A 16962-nucleotide genomic window follows, 5' to 3' on the forward strand; every position below is an offset into this window, starting at 1 on the left:
AGACGGGGGAGAGGAGAGAGAGAGAGAGAGAGAGAGAGAGAGAGAGAAAGCTGCCAGGTCCAGGATTCAAACTGTGGTCAGCCATGTGGGAGTGCAGTACCTTAACCATGGTAACACCTGCTGACTCCCTTAATATCATTTTAAATATCTATGGAATCCTTAGTCATCTGTAGTGATATTGCCTTTATCATTCTTGATATTGGTACTTGTGCCTTTTATTCTTTTTTCCCTGATTAATCTGGCTTGAATTTATAAATATTATTGATATTTTTAAAAAAATATGTGTTTGTTTTGTTTATTTTTCTCTATTGTTTTTCTGTTTTATGGACTTTTCTATTGATCATATGCTTTCTTCTGTTTACTTTGCACTTTGTTCTTTTCTTCTTGTGTCTTAAACAAAAGCTGAGATTATTGACTTGAGAGTTTATCTTTTCTAATAGAGGTGATTAATACTATAAATTCCCCCCCTATGTACTGCTTACTGTAGTCCTTCAAAGATGAATATATTTTGTTTTAATTTTCATCCAATAAAAACTTTATAATTTCTCTTTAGAATTCTTTGACCCATGGATTATTTAGAAGTGTGTTTTGGCTTCTTTTATGTTGGAATTTTCCAGCAATATTTCTGCTATCCCATTATGGTCAGAGAACCTTCTTTGTGTGATCTGAATAATTTCAGCTTCACTGAGACTTGTTTCATAGCTCAGTATATAGTCTATCTTTGTAAATGTTCCTGGTACACTTGAATAAAAAAATGTATTCTGCTTCTATAGGGTAGAGTTGACAGTATCGTTCAAGTATTTTATAACATTGCTGATTTTTATCTAACAATTTTATCAACTAATAAGAACGTAGTATTGATGTCTCCATCCATAGTAGTGGATTTGTGTGCTTCTCCTTACAGTTCTTTCAGTTTTGCTTCATGTTTGTTGAAGGTTAATTATTAGGTGCAGAAACATTTAGGACTTTATATTCTCTTAGTGAATTTGACTCCTTTATCCTTTATCATTATTGTATGTATTTCTTTTATCTATGGTAATATTCTTTGCCCTGAAATTTACTTTATCTGATAGTAAATTAGCCACATAAACTTTTGATTAGTGTTGGCATATTTTTTATCATTTTATTTTTAAATGTTTATTTATATTTTATATGTTTATTTGTAAGGTGGATCTCTTATAAGTAAAATAGAATTGGTACTTGCTTTTCATTTAATATGAGAATCTGCATTTTAATTTGAGCATTTAGATAATTTACATGTCATATAATTATTGATATATTTCTGTTAAATTTATCATATTGCTATTAGTGTTCTTTTCATCTCATTTGTTCTTTACGTTATTTACCCCCTTTTCTGCTTTTTTTAAAAAAATGATTTACTTAATTTTATTTATTTATTCATCTATTTTAATTTGACCAGAGAGAGCCACACATGCACAGAGACAGAGAGGGAAAGTGAGAAAGCGAGCCACCAGATCCAGGACCCAAACCGTGGTTGACCACATAGGAGTGTCCAGTGCCTTAGCCAACATGCTGCCTCTTGGCCCCTTCTGCTTTCTTTTCTTTTTCTTTTTTTTTTAAGAACTATTTTATTTAACTTTATTTATTTACTCATTTATTTATTCATTTTAATTTGACCAGAGAGGGACATAGTGAGAGAGAGAGGGAAAGTGAGAAAGCAAGGTCTGGGACTCAAATCACAGTTGGCCATGTGGGAGTCCGGTGCCCTTAACCACGATACCACCTGCCAGCCCCTCTGTTTTTTGTTTTGAATTGAGTATACTTTATGGTTTAATTTGATTTCTTTTATATGCACACCAGCTATAACTAATAGCTTTTTGTGTTGTTTTTCTGGCTGCTTTAGAGTTTCTTTGCCTATATTTCTACATATTGTTTTGTGTGTTGCTATGTGGTATTTTTCTTCTGCCTCAAGGACTTTAATATTTCTTATAGTGTATGTCTGCTTGTGATTTTTTTTTTTAAAGTTTGTCCTTAAAACACCTTTATATTACTGGGTATTCAACTGAGTAAAAAATTCTATGTTGATAGAATTTTCTGTTTTGTTTTTTCTTTTATTATTTAAAAGTATTGCTCCACTGTTTCTTGAATTGTTTCTAATGAGAAATCTGCTGATATTCTTACTTTAATTTATGTTTACATGATGTATCTTATTTTTCTAGCTGCTTTTAAAATTTTTTTCTTTAGTATCAGTGTTAAGAAATTTAGTCACACAATGTGCTTTAGAGTAGTTTTATTCATGTTTCTTGGATTTGGGGTTTATGAGTGTCCTGAATCTGTAGGTTAGTAATTTTCATCAAATTTGAAAAGCTTTTGCCAATTATTTAATCAAATGTATTTTCTATTCCTCCCACTCTCTCCTGTCCTTTGGGGACTGCAATTCCATGTATACTGGGATGCTTAAGGTTTTCCCATGTGTGTGTCCCAGTGCTTGTTTCATTTTTTTAAGTCTTTTTTCTCTGTTTGTTTACTATTTTATTAGATTATATTACTATATTTTCAAGTTCACCAAAGTTTTTTGTCTACAATAGTTAATCTACTGTTAATCCCATCTAGTCTATTTTTAATCTCAAACACTATAGTTTTCTTCTTTAAAAATTTTATTTTTGGGGTCAGGAGGAGGTACGGAAGTTAAGGTGCTGGATTCCACTTAGCCACCTCCATGGTTCAAGTTCCAGACATACCAGCTTAAGAATTGCACCAGGCATGTGTGCACGCATGTCCAAAATCTCAAGAAGAGAGTGGAGAAGGATTTACAAGATAGCCATCTCCCCTGGGGGGGGGTGATTTCTCACTCTCCTCCCTCTCCCCTGTCTCTGTCTTTCTCTGTTGAGACTATACACCCTAAAGCAAAAACTATCGAAGTTCTATTTTTGTGTTTATTTTAAATGATCTTCTATAGCTCTACTTAAGAAGATGTACAATCTTGGGACCAGCAGTTAGCGTAATGACTATGTTGCTGGACTCCCATGTAGTCGACTGCGGTTCGAGTCCCAGATTCGGCGACTTAAACCACGCCGGGTGCATGTGCGTGTGTGCCCAAGATCCCAAGAGGAGAATGGAGGAGAAGGGATTGCGGCGTGGCCATCCCCACTGGGGGGTGGTTTCTCGCTTTCTGACTCTCTGTCTCTCTCTGTCTTTCTGGCGAGTGCACACGCCCGATAGCAAAAACCTCTCTCAAAAAAAATAAATAAATAAATAAATGGGAACCAGCAGTTAGCATAATGGCTATGTTGCTGGACTCCCACGTAGTCGACCGCGGTTTGCGTCCCGGACCCAGTGGCTTAAAACTCATGCCAGGTGCATGTGTGTGCATGCTCAAGATCCCGAGAGGAGAATGGAGGAGAAGGGATTGCTGCATGACCATCTCCTCTGGGGGGTTATTTCTCGCTTTCTGTTCCTCTGTCTCTCTCTGTCTGTCTGGCAAGCGCATGTGCCCTATAGCAAAAATGTCTAAAAATAAATAAATAAATAAAAAGATGTACAATCTTCGTTCTAGCTTCTTGAACAAATGGAATTCTGTTATAATGCTTAATATTCTCCCATACTAATGGTATTATCTGTTTTATTATTGAGTTGGCTTAGATCACGGTTTACTCTCATTATGGGTTGTATTTTTCTGTTTGTTTGCATACTTGGTAATTTTTTACTGGATGTCAGATTTTGTGAATTTTACCTTACTAGGTATGGATATGTTTTGTTTTATAAATATTATTGAATTTTGTTCTAGGTGTGATAAGGTAACTTGGAAACAGTTTCATGCTTTCATGTCTTAATTTTATTTTTTTTTAGGTGGGACCAAAACTGGGGTTAGTTAATTAATGTGACTGATTTTTTCTGACTACTGAGATAAAACTCTTCTGAACACTCTAACCATGCCCCAGAAATGCTATCCCCTGAAGTCTGAGGAAACAGAAACGATTTCTAATCCTATGCAAACTGTGGAGATGTTTCCTTTGCATCTTCTGAGTGGCTTTTCCCCCGGCCTCAGGTAATCTCCTCACACTCTTATAATGATTACCAGTCATTTGAAGTTTTTAGAGAACACTTTGTATTTCTTTAGTTTTTACTCTGAAAAGCATTCTCCTCTAGTATATTCTAACATTTGACATTCCTGAACTCCCTGCTCTCTCTCTTCAAATTGCTGAAACTGCTGGGCTCCATGTGCATCTCCACGCACCTATGTATTGTAACATGAAAGCTCTCCAGGCAGTAAAGTAGAATTGTTCAAATCACTTCATTTTTTTTTCCCTCTATAACTCAGAGGTTACTTCCTCTTTGCCTTAAGGTCTAATGTTTTAGAAACCATTGTTTCATAAATTCTGCCCCATTTTTCAGTCATTTCAGAAAGGAAGATACATATGTTTCTGTTAGTCCATCTTCAAGAGCCAAGAGTTTTGATTTAAAAATCTTGTTTTTGATCTTCAAGTTATAAGTCCTAAAAAACTCGGGGAGTAAAATATGAAGTTCAAATTTTTAAATGTGCTTTGTGTGAGTCAAATTAAGGATCTCTGCATGGGAAGGGGGTAATTAGAGAAGAGGAAGAGACTTACATGTTAGTGCATGTCTAAAAAGAGGCTCTACTTCTTGCCTCCCTCCCCCAGAATTGTTACCAGCATGTGAGGGAAAAGAACACATTGTAAGAACCTTATTGAGGTTTAGGGATCTAAGAGAAGAACGAATTTTGTGTCTTTTCCTGGGTGGAACTCAATGTCTTTGTCCCCTATTGTGTTGCTAATAGAAATACCCATAACTAGGTGAGTTATAAAGAGCAGAGATTTATTTGGCTTTAATACTGGCTACTGAAAAGTCCAAAGGCAAGAGGCTGGCCGTATCACATCATGGCCAATAGAAACCGAGAGGATGGTGAATGCATGCAGAGAGAGAGAAACCTGGGACTGGCCCTGAAGCACAATGGTTAAACACTATGCAGAGGGAGCCAGACACCATTTAACTAACTGTGGGTGGAATCTTGTCCCCAGCACCTTGAAAAACATCCCATGTGTGTATGCATGTGTAAATGCTAACAAGACGGAAAAATGGAGGAAAAAGGATTGCTGCGTGACCATACCTCATTGGGAGGCATTCTCTCTCAAATGGGGGCATGTGTTCTCTGGCTATAAATTTAAAATGAAAGGAGAAAAAGAAAAAGAAAGATATTGGGGATGGTCATCTAGCTTTTATAACAACTTACTCTTGTAGGAACTAACCCCTTCAACAAGAAATAGAAATCATTCCATTTTGTGAGATAGCATTAATCCATTCATGAGGGTGATGCTTTCACAATCCAATCACCACTCATTAGGCTTCACTTATTAAAGGTCTCACTATCTCCTCATGGCAATATACTGGGAACCAAATGTCAAAACATGAACCTTTGGGGAATAAACCATTATCCAAATCATAGGACCCCAAAAGATACATGCCTCATGGAATGCTCCATGTACAATCAGTAGAGATCACTATGTGCAATGTTATGCCCTGAATGTTCGTGTCCACTGAAATTTATATGCTGGTGACCTATTCTCTGTATGGCTACATTTGGAGATGAGGCCTTAAGGAAGTTACATGGTTACATGAAGTCATAAAGGTGAGACCCTAATCTAATAGAATTAGTGTCTTTATTATGAAGAGATACCAGCACATTTTCTCTCTCTGTTCACCACAAAGGAAAGGTCATGTGAGAATGCAACAAGGTTTGCAAACCAGGAAGAAATTCTCATTGGAACCTAATCATCTGACACCTTGATCTGGGACTTTCAACCTCCATAACTGTGTGAAAATAAATTTGTATTATTTAAGTCATTCAGTTTATGGTATTTTATTATGGCATCCTAAGCAGAAAAAGACACGTATGTAGATAGACCATCCTGAGACTATATTTCAGAGTTTTCTCATACTTAAAATGATGTGGTAGAAAATATTTACCACATACCCAAGATATATATTGGTATAGATGAAAGAAATATAGTCCAGGAAAGGTTTCTTGTGTGGGGTAGGCCAGCAACAATTGTGTAGACCATAATTGTGTAGATCTCAGGATGGGATATAATGTCTGCATGGACTCTAGCAGTGATAACAATCAGGAGCTATCTTGATTGTAGTGGTGCAGTGGGTAATGCAACTGGACCACATGTGAAAGGTTCGAGTTTGCATCCCAGGACCTTCTGAGAGACTAAGGTGGATTGTGGTGTGGTGACTCTAGTACAAATTCATGCCTTATGTTATATACCTTTGAAATTTCTTCTAAGTAGTAGAAATTACAAGTGTAAATTCTGTGAAAAACTAGGATCTTCATGTTTACAAAGAATGTTATATATTTTGAAGTATTCATCTTGAGTTTTATTTAAAAAATGATACACTTGCTCAAAACATTTGTAGAATTTCTCTGTTGGAATCTTCTTCAGAGAATATAGCACATTCTGTTGAAGCTGCACATTAATGACTGCTCTTTATTCTTTGAGAAATGACGATTTTCTTCTTCTTCTTTTTTTTTTTTGATAGCAGCTAAAATCATTTAGGCTTAAGTCTAATGAATAAGGAGAAGAGTCCAACTGGATAATACCACCTATAGATAAACATGACATGTGACTGAAGAAATTATACTGATTTTTCTTGGTTAAGATATGGAAGTTAAATAGATGCTTCAAAACTTTTTAATTTTTAAATTATTATTCTTATTTTTAGAGGTTTTTGCTATAGGGCACGTGTGCTCTTCAGAAAGACAGAGAGAGACAGTGAGATAGAAAGTGAGAAATCAACCCCCCCCAGGGGGGATGGCCATGCCACAATCTCTTCTCCTCCATTCTCCTCTCAGAATCTTGGGCATGCACTCACACGTGCCCTGCATGAGTTTAAGCCACCAGGTCCGGGACTTGAACCTCAGTCGACTACATGGGAGTTCAGTGACATAGCCATTGCGCTAAAGCGCTGGTCTCAAAACGTTTTTATTTTTTAAAACTGAGAAAACTTATCTTAAATCAATAAATCTCATAAGGAACTTTAAACGAATGAAACCAATAAAAGCAGAGCTGCTTTGTTTAGGTGGCACAGCCCCTATGCTCTGCTCTCATTCTGTCACACATTCTGGAGATGCCCTTGAGGCTTCATACAAGGGAAAACCATAACCACAAACAGTTAGAAATCCATTGTTCGAAATGATAGCAAGTTAGACGGACAACTAAAGAAATATGTCTCAAAAGACAGAACATTCTCAGGCAGGTCACCCACAGTCTTTTCAAATAATGCATAGATAATATCAAAGGCTTTTCTAAAGCACAAGTAGGAGGCGATACAAGATGTGACTTCAAAGTAATAGCTGAGTTATTCTCTATAACCATATGAGACAGAGGCTTTCAAGATAACCATCAAGAAAGTTAAATTCACATGTGGTACTTGCTCTCCTGACACAGCAGTTGCCTTCTACTCTTCACAGCTGATGCCCTTGTCCCTCCCTCCTCACACAGCTGTCACCACGAGCCCTTGTAGCAGATTCTGGAGCCAACTTAGTCTCTGGCTCCAGGCACTTAGAACACGGCTTAGCATTGATCCAATTCTGCTCCTGACACACTTTTGGGCAACGCACTGCCCTTGTGATTGAGTCTAGCCCAGGATCAGAAGAGAATCATCATATTTCCTGCTGTCTGGTCACAGGCTCCCTATCACATGCTTGGTCTTGTCTGCTGGGTCTCAGTGTTTTTAGATTTTAAAATCAGCTTGCAACCTCCATTCTGACACTGAATTAATCTTCCTCAAATCCCTACTCACAGTTGTTTTTCAGCTACAAAAACTCTTCGTTAAAATAAAAATCTTTTTTTAAAGAATTATTTATTCATTTGTTTTATTTATTTATTTTTAATTTGACCAGAAAGGCACAGAGAGAGAGAGGGAAAGTGAGAAAGAAAGCCACCAGGTCCAAGACTTGAACCGTGGTCAGCCATGTGGGAGTCCAGCACCCTTATTTACCACGCCACCTGCCGGCCCCTGAAATAAAAATCCTAAGTAAAAGTAAAATATGTAAAACAGAAACATGGAGTTGTTATGGTTGAGGAAAAGCACAGGATCCAGCATCTTGCCTGGCAGAGTTAGTGCTTAGTAAGGGCAAACTGTTTAGTAATAGGAATAGCAACAGTAACAATAATCATGAAAAAGCTCAATTCCAATGCTACCTTCTTAAACAAGACTTCTCAAATTCCTTTCCTTTTTCTAAATTCTTACAGTATTTTATCTTGTACCACTTTTGGTAGAAGTTACCACGTTACATTTAAAAATTACTTTTATCTTTCCAACTTGACTCTAAGTTCCTGAAAGAATACTCCCCAACTGTTTCCTCTCTATATTTTCCAAAGAACTTCATATTATGGCTATGGCAGAAAGAGCCTGAGGTAACCCGCAATGATTCCTGGCTTCTGGTGCTCATGTGCTCATATATCCCTTTCCCTTGAGTGTGGGCAGAACTCGTGTCCTGCACAGAAGTCTTAATATCGATACCAATATCAAAAATCTAATATCCAGTACCAATATCAATATCAGCAGAAAATGTCACTCCTGTGATTATGTTAGGCTATAAAAAATTCTATTTTGCCAGCATACTGGCTCTAGAGTCTTTCTATGGCTATCTTTGAAGAGACAGCTGGCATGAATCCCACAGCCTCAAGGAAGTGAATTCTCCAAAAACTGAAGTGAGCTTGGAGGCAGATACTTCCTCAGCAAGTTCCCAGATGGGACCAAGCTAAAGTGCAGTCTTATAAAATATGCAGAGGACCCAACAAGGCCATGTTAAGACTATTGACCAAGGAAAATCTGAGATAATAAGTGGATGTTGTTTAAGGTGCTAAGTTTTTAAAATAACTTACTATACAGCAAAGAAAACTAATACAGATTTGATGTAAAATTTTAAGTCTTAGTCCAAGAGAATAGGTGTCAGGTCTAATACATATATATATATGAATTATTTTACTTAATTCTGTTTATTTATTTTTTTGGAGAGGTTTTCACTATGGGGCACGTGCGCTCGCCAGACAGAGAGAGACATAGAGACAGAAAGTGAGAAATCGCCCCCCAGGGGAGATGGTCACACCACAATCCCTTCTCCTCCATTCCCCTCTCGGGATCTTGGGCATGCATGCACACACGCCCGGCGTGAGTTTTAAGCCACCGGGTTCGGGACGCGAACTGCGGTCGACTATGTGGGAGTCCAGCGACATAGCCATTACGCTAACTGCTGGTTCCCTTAACTTTGTTTATTTATATTTTAAAAATTTGACTAGAGAGGGGCAGAGTGAGGGAGAATGGGAAAGTGAGAAGGCAAGACACCAGGTCCAGGATTTGAACTATGGTCAGCCATTTGGGAGTCTAGTGCCTTTAATCACCATGCCACCTGCTGGCCCCCAGATCTATTATATTTTAAAATTATTTGATAAGTAATTTTAAGACGATTTAAGATACTTCTAAAATCCTATTTTAAAAATCAAACACTTATTTATGGCAAGAACCTACAGGAGTTGGTTTACAGTAATAAAAAGATATATGATAACCTAGGAAAACATTTTAAAAGCCCATTTTAGCATTATCCTGATTTTCCTAATATGTAAAGAGCAAATAAACCAGTACTAGAAAGACTGTACATTCATTATAACACTAGGGATGGGATAAGAGGACAGTTCACAGAAAAGCAAACACAAATGAAAAGAAGCTCAATGCCAACTAAAAAAGAAAAAAGTCAAAACTACAATGACATACCACTTTTCACTTATCATAATGGCAGAATGTTTTTTAAAAAACTGATAATACATTCTGAGGTGCAAGGATTTAAGGATAACAGACACTATCATGTTGCTCTTGTTTTGTAACCTTTATGGAAGGCAATTTGCAATATTTATTACATTTTAAAAAGCTACATATACTCTCTCTCTTTTTTTTTTTTTTGGAGAGATTTTCGCTATAGGGTGCGTGCGCTCGCCAGACAGACAGAGAGACATTAGAGACAGAAAGCGAGAAATCACCCCCCAGGGGGGATGGTCACGCCGCAGTCCCTTCTCCTCCATTCTCCTCTTGGGATCCTGGGCACGCACACACACGTGCCCGGCGTGAGTTTGAAGCCACCGGGTCCAGGACGGGAACCGCGGTCGACTACGTGGGAGTCCAGCGACATAGCCATTACGCTAACTGCTGGTTCCCAAAACTACATATACTCTTAACCTAGCAGTTATGTGTCTAAATATTTAGAGACACTAATCTATCATAGATATAGTCATCTACTGTTAAGCGACTTAGCTGTTGCAATATTTATTGTATTGTTTTTATTAGCATGAGATTGGAAACAACTTAAATTTTTATCAATAAAGGACTCATTAAATAAAATTTGATGTAACTATACAGTGAAATGTTTTGCAAGTTTAAAAACAATATATTAGTATGGAATGCTAAGGTATATTGTTAAATAAAAAAGCAAGGTTTGGGGTCTAGCAGATGGCATAATGGTTACATTGCTGGACCCCCATGTATTCAGTTGCAGTTCAAGTCTCGGACCTGGTTGCTTGAAACTCATGCTGGGTATGTGTATACGCATGTGTGCCCAACATCCTGACAGGAGAATGGAGGAGAAGGGATTGTGGTGTGCCCATTTCCCCTGGGGGGTGATTTCTCACTTTCTCTCTCTCTGTCTCTCCAGTGAGCACATGTGCCCTATAGCAAAAAAAAAAAAAAAAAAAAAAAAAGCAAGATATGAAACATTTTGTGTGACACACTACCATTTGCATAAAAGAAATCCATTTATATATATATACATCAATATGTCAATATTATAAATGCTTGGATTATCTGGAATAAAAGTAAAACGTAATGTCAATGGGTGCCTCAGGAATAGACTGATTAGACAGAAATGTAAAGAAAATTCCTTTTCTCCACATATCCGTTTGTACTTTTTCAATCTTGCACCAAGGACGTCATTGCTTATTATAAAAATTAAAACTTATATCAAAATACAAAAGATTATGAACATGAATTTGGGACAAATAGGTTAAAGAAATGGATAGAGACTTTGATAAGATGTATTATTCTCAAATAATAAATAGCAAATAAGATGCCCTAAATCTGAGGATTTCAAATATCCTATGTAGATTTAGGAGTGAAAGAAACGAATAGTACAAGCCTTAGACAGATGAAATTTTCACAGTAGTACATTTCATTCCAGCCAAAATCCCCCAGGGAAATCAGCTGAATACCTTATATTGTAATTTTGGTTTTTCATTTCCTTGTGTAAAAATACTCTAGGAGCTTTGCTGCAAAAAGGAGTTCCCTGGGATTTTAAACCAGCATGGTTTAGAGAAGTCCCATCTTCAAAGTTAGGTTCCCTATGTACCTGCCTATGGGTGGCATCTTTCAAAATGAAATAATTGGAATTCAGTGGAAGTAGTGGCAGCCACACCTGGGGTTTGGTACTGGAATAAGCAGGAAATGTGGTCTGACACCCAGTGGCACAAAGCTGTTACAGAGAGCATTATCAATTGAGTGTGTCCTTGATCAATCTGAAAAGATTTTAACATAGAATCTAATATGCATATGCCTTGAGATTAAGTATTAGGGATAATTTCAGGAAGATCTGACTGGGGGACGGAAGGATACTCTTCCCACTGTATTAGGTGAGATGAGGACAGTGACTGGTCATTGCCTGTTAAATTCTCCAAAAAATCTTATCTTCATAATGTGGGGGAAAGTGGTGGGTGAACTTCTTATAACAAGTCTGTTCTTGCAGAGTTCTCTAAATCCCATTCTATCTGTTGGGATATGCTGTAGTTTGAATGTCCTTTTAAAAACTCAAAGTGACATATAATTGCCATTGTATTGTAATGGTATTAAGAGGTAGGAATCTTTAAAGGGTGATTGTGAGTGCTTCACTTTCATGAATAGATTAATACAGATATCATGGGAGTGGACTAATTTTCGAGGGAGTAGAATTCTGATAGAAGGATGAAATTCAGCCCCTATTCTGTCTTCTCACTCACCTGCCCTTCCATCTTCTGCCACATGATGACAGCACAAAAGCCCTCGCCACATGCCATCGCCCTGATATTATGTTTTCTAGCATCCAGAACAGTGAAAAATAAATTTATTTTCTTTATGAATTACCCAGGCAAATGGTCTTTTGTTTTAGAAAAACAGGATAAGACAGGACCCTGCCAATTTTGTCTACATGGTGAAATTGAGGGCTTCTATTTCAAAATATTAACTCCATTGGTTGCTAGTTCACTTTTCTGGCCTTATCTATTTTGGCCCTGATAGCTTTTCTGATGTACAATTTTTCATTCTTCTTGTCTTGAATTCTAATTACCTTAGTTAAGAAGAAATCTTGGAAAGACCTATGAACATTTGACTATGCCAAAGTTCATTTAATGAGTCCTTTTTTTTTGATAAAAATTTAGATTGTTTCCAATCTTGTGGTAATACAAACAATACCACATCAGCCAAGAGCAAGAATATAAGATGAGTTGAGAGAGGGTGGGGGCCAAAGACCCACTTAACTGTGTCTAGTGTTTAACTGAGATGGCTCCCAGCCAAGCATTGGAAAACCATCTTTTACACATGACAGCTTGGCTTGGGCATCAGAGAAGACCTGATGCTGTATTGTTTCTGTATCGTTTCTGAAGTGCCTGGCACCCTCTGGAGTGTTATTAATGAACTCGGTTCTTGACTAATTGACTATCCTTGAAAATGACCATAATTGCACACAGGTTTGTCTTTGGAACCTGGGGCCCTCCAGTCAAACTGAGCTGCCTGCTTCCTGAACCCCATCTGCCAAGAGAGCCGAGTTTTGGTACCAGCATGCATCTCATGCTGGGTGCATTACAATGACTCCAGGGTTGTCTTTGGAACCTGAGACCCTCTAGTCCACCTACTGTGGGACTTCATTTTCATCATTAGGTCATATCTCATTAGCTTATTCCCAGTTCATTAGGAACTGAAACATTGAGAGAGGAGCCAATCACCTGAAGCTATCTACATAAACTTTACCTGCTCTGATCTTGAAGACCTGGCCCTTTGCCAGGAATAAACCTGGGATTCAGGGCTGATCTTACCTCCTCTGACACTACAGAATCTAATCCAATAAATGAGATGAAGTGAATACTTCATCGGATGACCAAAAGCCAGTGTGGAGAGAGAAGAAATATGAGAAAACAGGGAAATAACTCTCCCCTAAGGGAACAAGATAACCTCTCACCAGCAATAGAAAGCACAAAAGAATTCATGGAAATGTCAGGAAAAGAATTCTGAACATTCATTGTGACAAAACTCAGTGAGAAGTAAGAGAAAACAATAAATTCCAGGAAGTGAGAAAATCATTCCAGGACATGAAAGAGAATTGCTATAAAGAGATAGACCCTCAAAAAAGAAGCAAACATAACTTCTGGAAATGAAGAACATAGTACAAGAAATTAAAATCTCCCTCAAAAACACTAACAGTAGATTGGACCATGCAGAAGAAAGAATTTCTGTTCTTGAAGAAAGTCTTGGACGTAGACTAAACCATCAAAAAGAATGAAAAAATAACCAAAAAAAGGGGTAACAGATGGGAAATTCTAGACATAATTAAATGCCCAAATATCTGTATAATGGGTTTTCCAAAAGGTAAAGAAGCTGATAAAGGCATAGAAAACCTCTTCCATAAAATAATGTTAACATTTAATGTTAATAACATTTAATGTTAATAAATTAAATTCTGCAATTAAAAGACACAGACTGGCTGAATGGATAAGATAAAAAACAGGAGCCCTCCATATACTGCTTACAAGAAACACACATCACTGATAAAGACACAAATAGACAGAAAGTGAAGGATTGGAGAAAGACACTCCATGCAAATAAAAACTAAAAAAAGACGAGTCAAGATGCTGTTATCAGACAAAATATACTTCAAGACAAAAGGTATAAGAAAGGACAAAGAAGGACACTTCATATTAGGTCATTGGGAAAGTCATGATGTAGTTTTCTATGCAAAAATGTGTCAGGAATTTATTCATAATCCAACAATACTAAAAGGGCTATTTAACCAAGAAGAAGTAACACTTATAATCTATATATCCAAAAATGGTGTACTCAAATATGTGAAAGAGAGACTGCTAGACTTAGAGACAGATAGACTGTAACAATGTATTTGTTGGAGATCTGAGTAACCCCCTTGTCTTCTCTAGACAGATCATGTAGACGAAAAATAAACAAAGGTACAAGATCTAAATGAAACCATAAATCAAGTCAATTTGACAGACATCTATAGAATATTACACTCAACAAACAAAATACACATTTTTCTCACTCCCACATGGAGAGTTTTTGAAGATCGACCACATGATAGAACACACAACAAGCCTTTACAAATTCAAATGTATGGAAACTATATCCAATATCTTTTCTGACCACAATGTAATCAAACTTGAAATCAACTACAGAAAGAACCCTCGAAAATACACAAACATATGAAAACTAAACTATCAACTCCTGAATGGCTTCTCAACCACTGAAGAAATAAAGACAGAAATTTAAAAAAATCCTTGAAACTGATAAGGAACACATAACTTTTGGGATACAACAAAAGCAGTCATAAGAGAGGATTTCATAGCAATTAGTATCCATAAGGAAAAAAAAAAACCCAGAAAGATGGCAAATAGCCTAGTTATGTATCTCAGGGAACTGGAAAAACAACAAAAATAACACCCCAAAATACCAGGAGAAAAGAAACAATAAAGATTCAAGCAGAAATAAATGAAGTAGAAAATAAAAGAACTGTGTTGAAAATAAATGAAACCAGAAGCTGGTTCTTTGAGAAAATAAAGTTGACACACTGTTAGCTAGACTAATCAAGAAGAATAGAGAAAGGAACCAAATAAATCAAGTCAGCAATGAAACAGGTGATATTGTAGCAGACATAACAGAAATACAAAAGATCATGAGAAAATACTATGAGCAATTATACACCAACAAAAGAGAACCTAAAAAAAAATAGGCAAATTTCTAGACAAGTATAACTCACCAAGATTGAACTAGAAAGAACAAGAAAGCCTGAATAGACCAATAATAAGCAATGAGATTGAATCAGTAATAAATAGTCCCTGAACAAAGAAACCCTCTAAATTCTATACAACTTTTAAAGAAGAACTAACCCCAATTCTTCCCCAATTATTTCTAAAGATCCATCTATAGGAGAGCATAGAGTCTTTTAGAAGATAATGAGGGAGGAGTGCATATTTTGATACATATTTCTATTTATCTCTTATTCCCATTTCTTTCTTATTTTCTAATTATTTTTAACATTTAATTACTGTACATCTTTACAGCATATAAAATGAACTTTCAAAAAAAATAAATAAAATGACCTTTCACAACATGAATACACTGCATATTAGTCCAGTCAAGGACTAATATGTATTATCAACAAATAATTTTGCATTTTTATGTCCAAAAAATGTTTTTCCCCTAGATTCCTTCCTTCCCGCATTACATTGTCCATCCACCTCCTATACTAACTCTAGTATCCACAGTTGCTCTTCTCGCTTTTATATCTTCCAATCTTTCAGTTTCTGTCATAGAGTACAGATATTCAGTACATTTTAAGTGGGGACATAAATACCTTTCTTTCATAGTCTGGCATGCTTTGCTTAGTATTAATCTTCCATATTTGTCCACTTTCTATCAAATGCCATTTTTTATGCCTCAATAGTATTATACAGTATTACACTGTATAACACTATACAGTATAATGTTCTTGGACATTTGGGTTGATTCTATGTCCTAGTAATTGTGAATAATGCTGCAATAAACATGGATGTGCAGGTGTTTTTCCAATTCCCATTTCTAATAACTATGTTTCTGATCATGAAAGTCCCCTCAATTTATTCACTGCTTAAACAAAGACATTAATGCACTTATTCTCAGCCTATATTATTTGCTGTACACTTTTAAATGGTAGCAATGTTGGCTACACGCAAAGTTTTAAGCAGTTCAGAACAACAATGAGCAATAATGCTAATATCTAGTGATACTTATACCTTAATAATAATTACAACATAATCACTCTGACAGTATAACAGGGTCTTACAGTATTTTTTAACACACTCACCCTTCTCCACTTATTGGTCAATACTTAAAATAGGTCATTGTTTTATCAGAACATTTACCACAACTGACAGCAAACTCATGCATACTTATGGGCTTTTTTTTTTTTTGCATATGTTATAAACATGTGACATGTCTTCAATGCTTCCTAGACATGGTACAAATATCTCATCTATTACAAGAATGCATATGCTATTCCAGGGACTACTACATTCTTGTTTCCCTCAAACTTAATAGTAATATAGATCATTATTAAAGGAGGTGTGCCCAGGTTTGGTGAAAGTAAAATATACACCTTGATGAGAATTTAGTACAACTCTAATAAAGGGTTTAGTACAACTCTAATAATAAGTAGATATAAACCTAAACAAGGAAGTGAAAGACCTCTACAAGGAAAACTGAAAAACTAAAAGAAGAAATTAAAATTGATACAAAAAAGTGAAAAAGACATCTCATGTTACTGAATGAAAGAATTAATATAATCAAAATGTCAATCCTACCTAAATAAATCTATAAATTCAATGCAATTCTGATCATACTACTAGAGATATTCATTACTGAAATAGAAAAAAATAATCATAAAATTTATCTGGAATCATAAAAGACCTCATAATGCCAAAGCAATACTGTGCAAAAAGAGAATAAAGTAGGAGGCATCTCACTTCCTGATCTCAAAATATATTACAAAGCTGTGATAATCAAAGCAGCATGCAATTGGCACAAAAATAGGCAAGTAGACCAATAGAACAGAACAGAGGACATAGAAATCAACTCCAATATGCAGCCAACTGATTTTCTTTTTTTTTTTTTTTTTTTTTGAAAGTTTTTTTTTTATGG

This window comes from Tupaia chinensis, unplaced genomic scaffold (assembly GCF_000334495.1).
Source record: "Tupaia chinensis unplaced genomic scaffold, TupChi_1.0 Scaffold143609_1, whole genome shotgun sequence".
Classification (NCBI taxonomy): domain Eukaryota; kingdom Metazoa; phylum Chordata; class Mammalia; order Scandentia; family Tupaiidae; genus Tupaia; species Tupaia belangeri.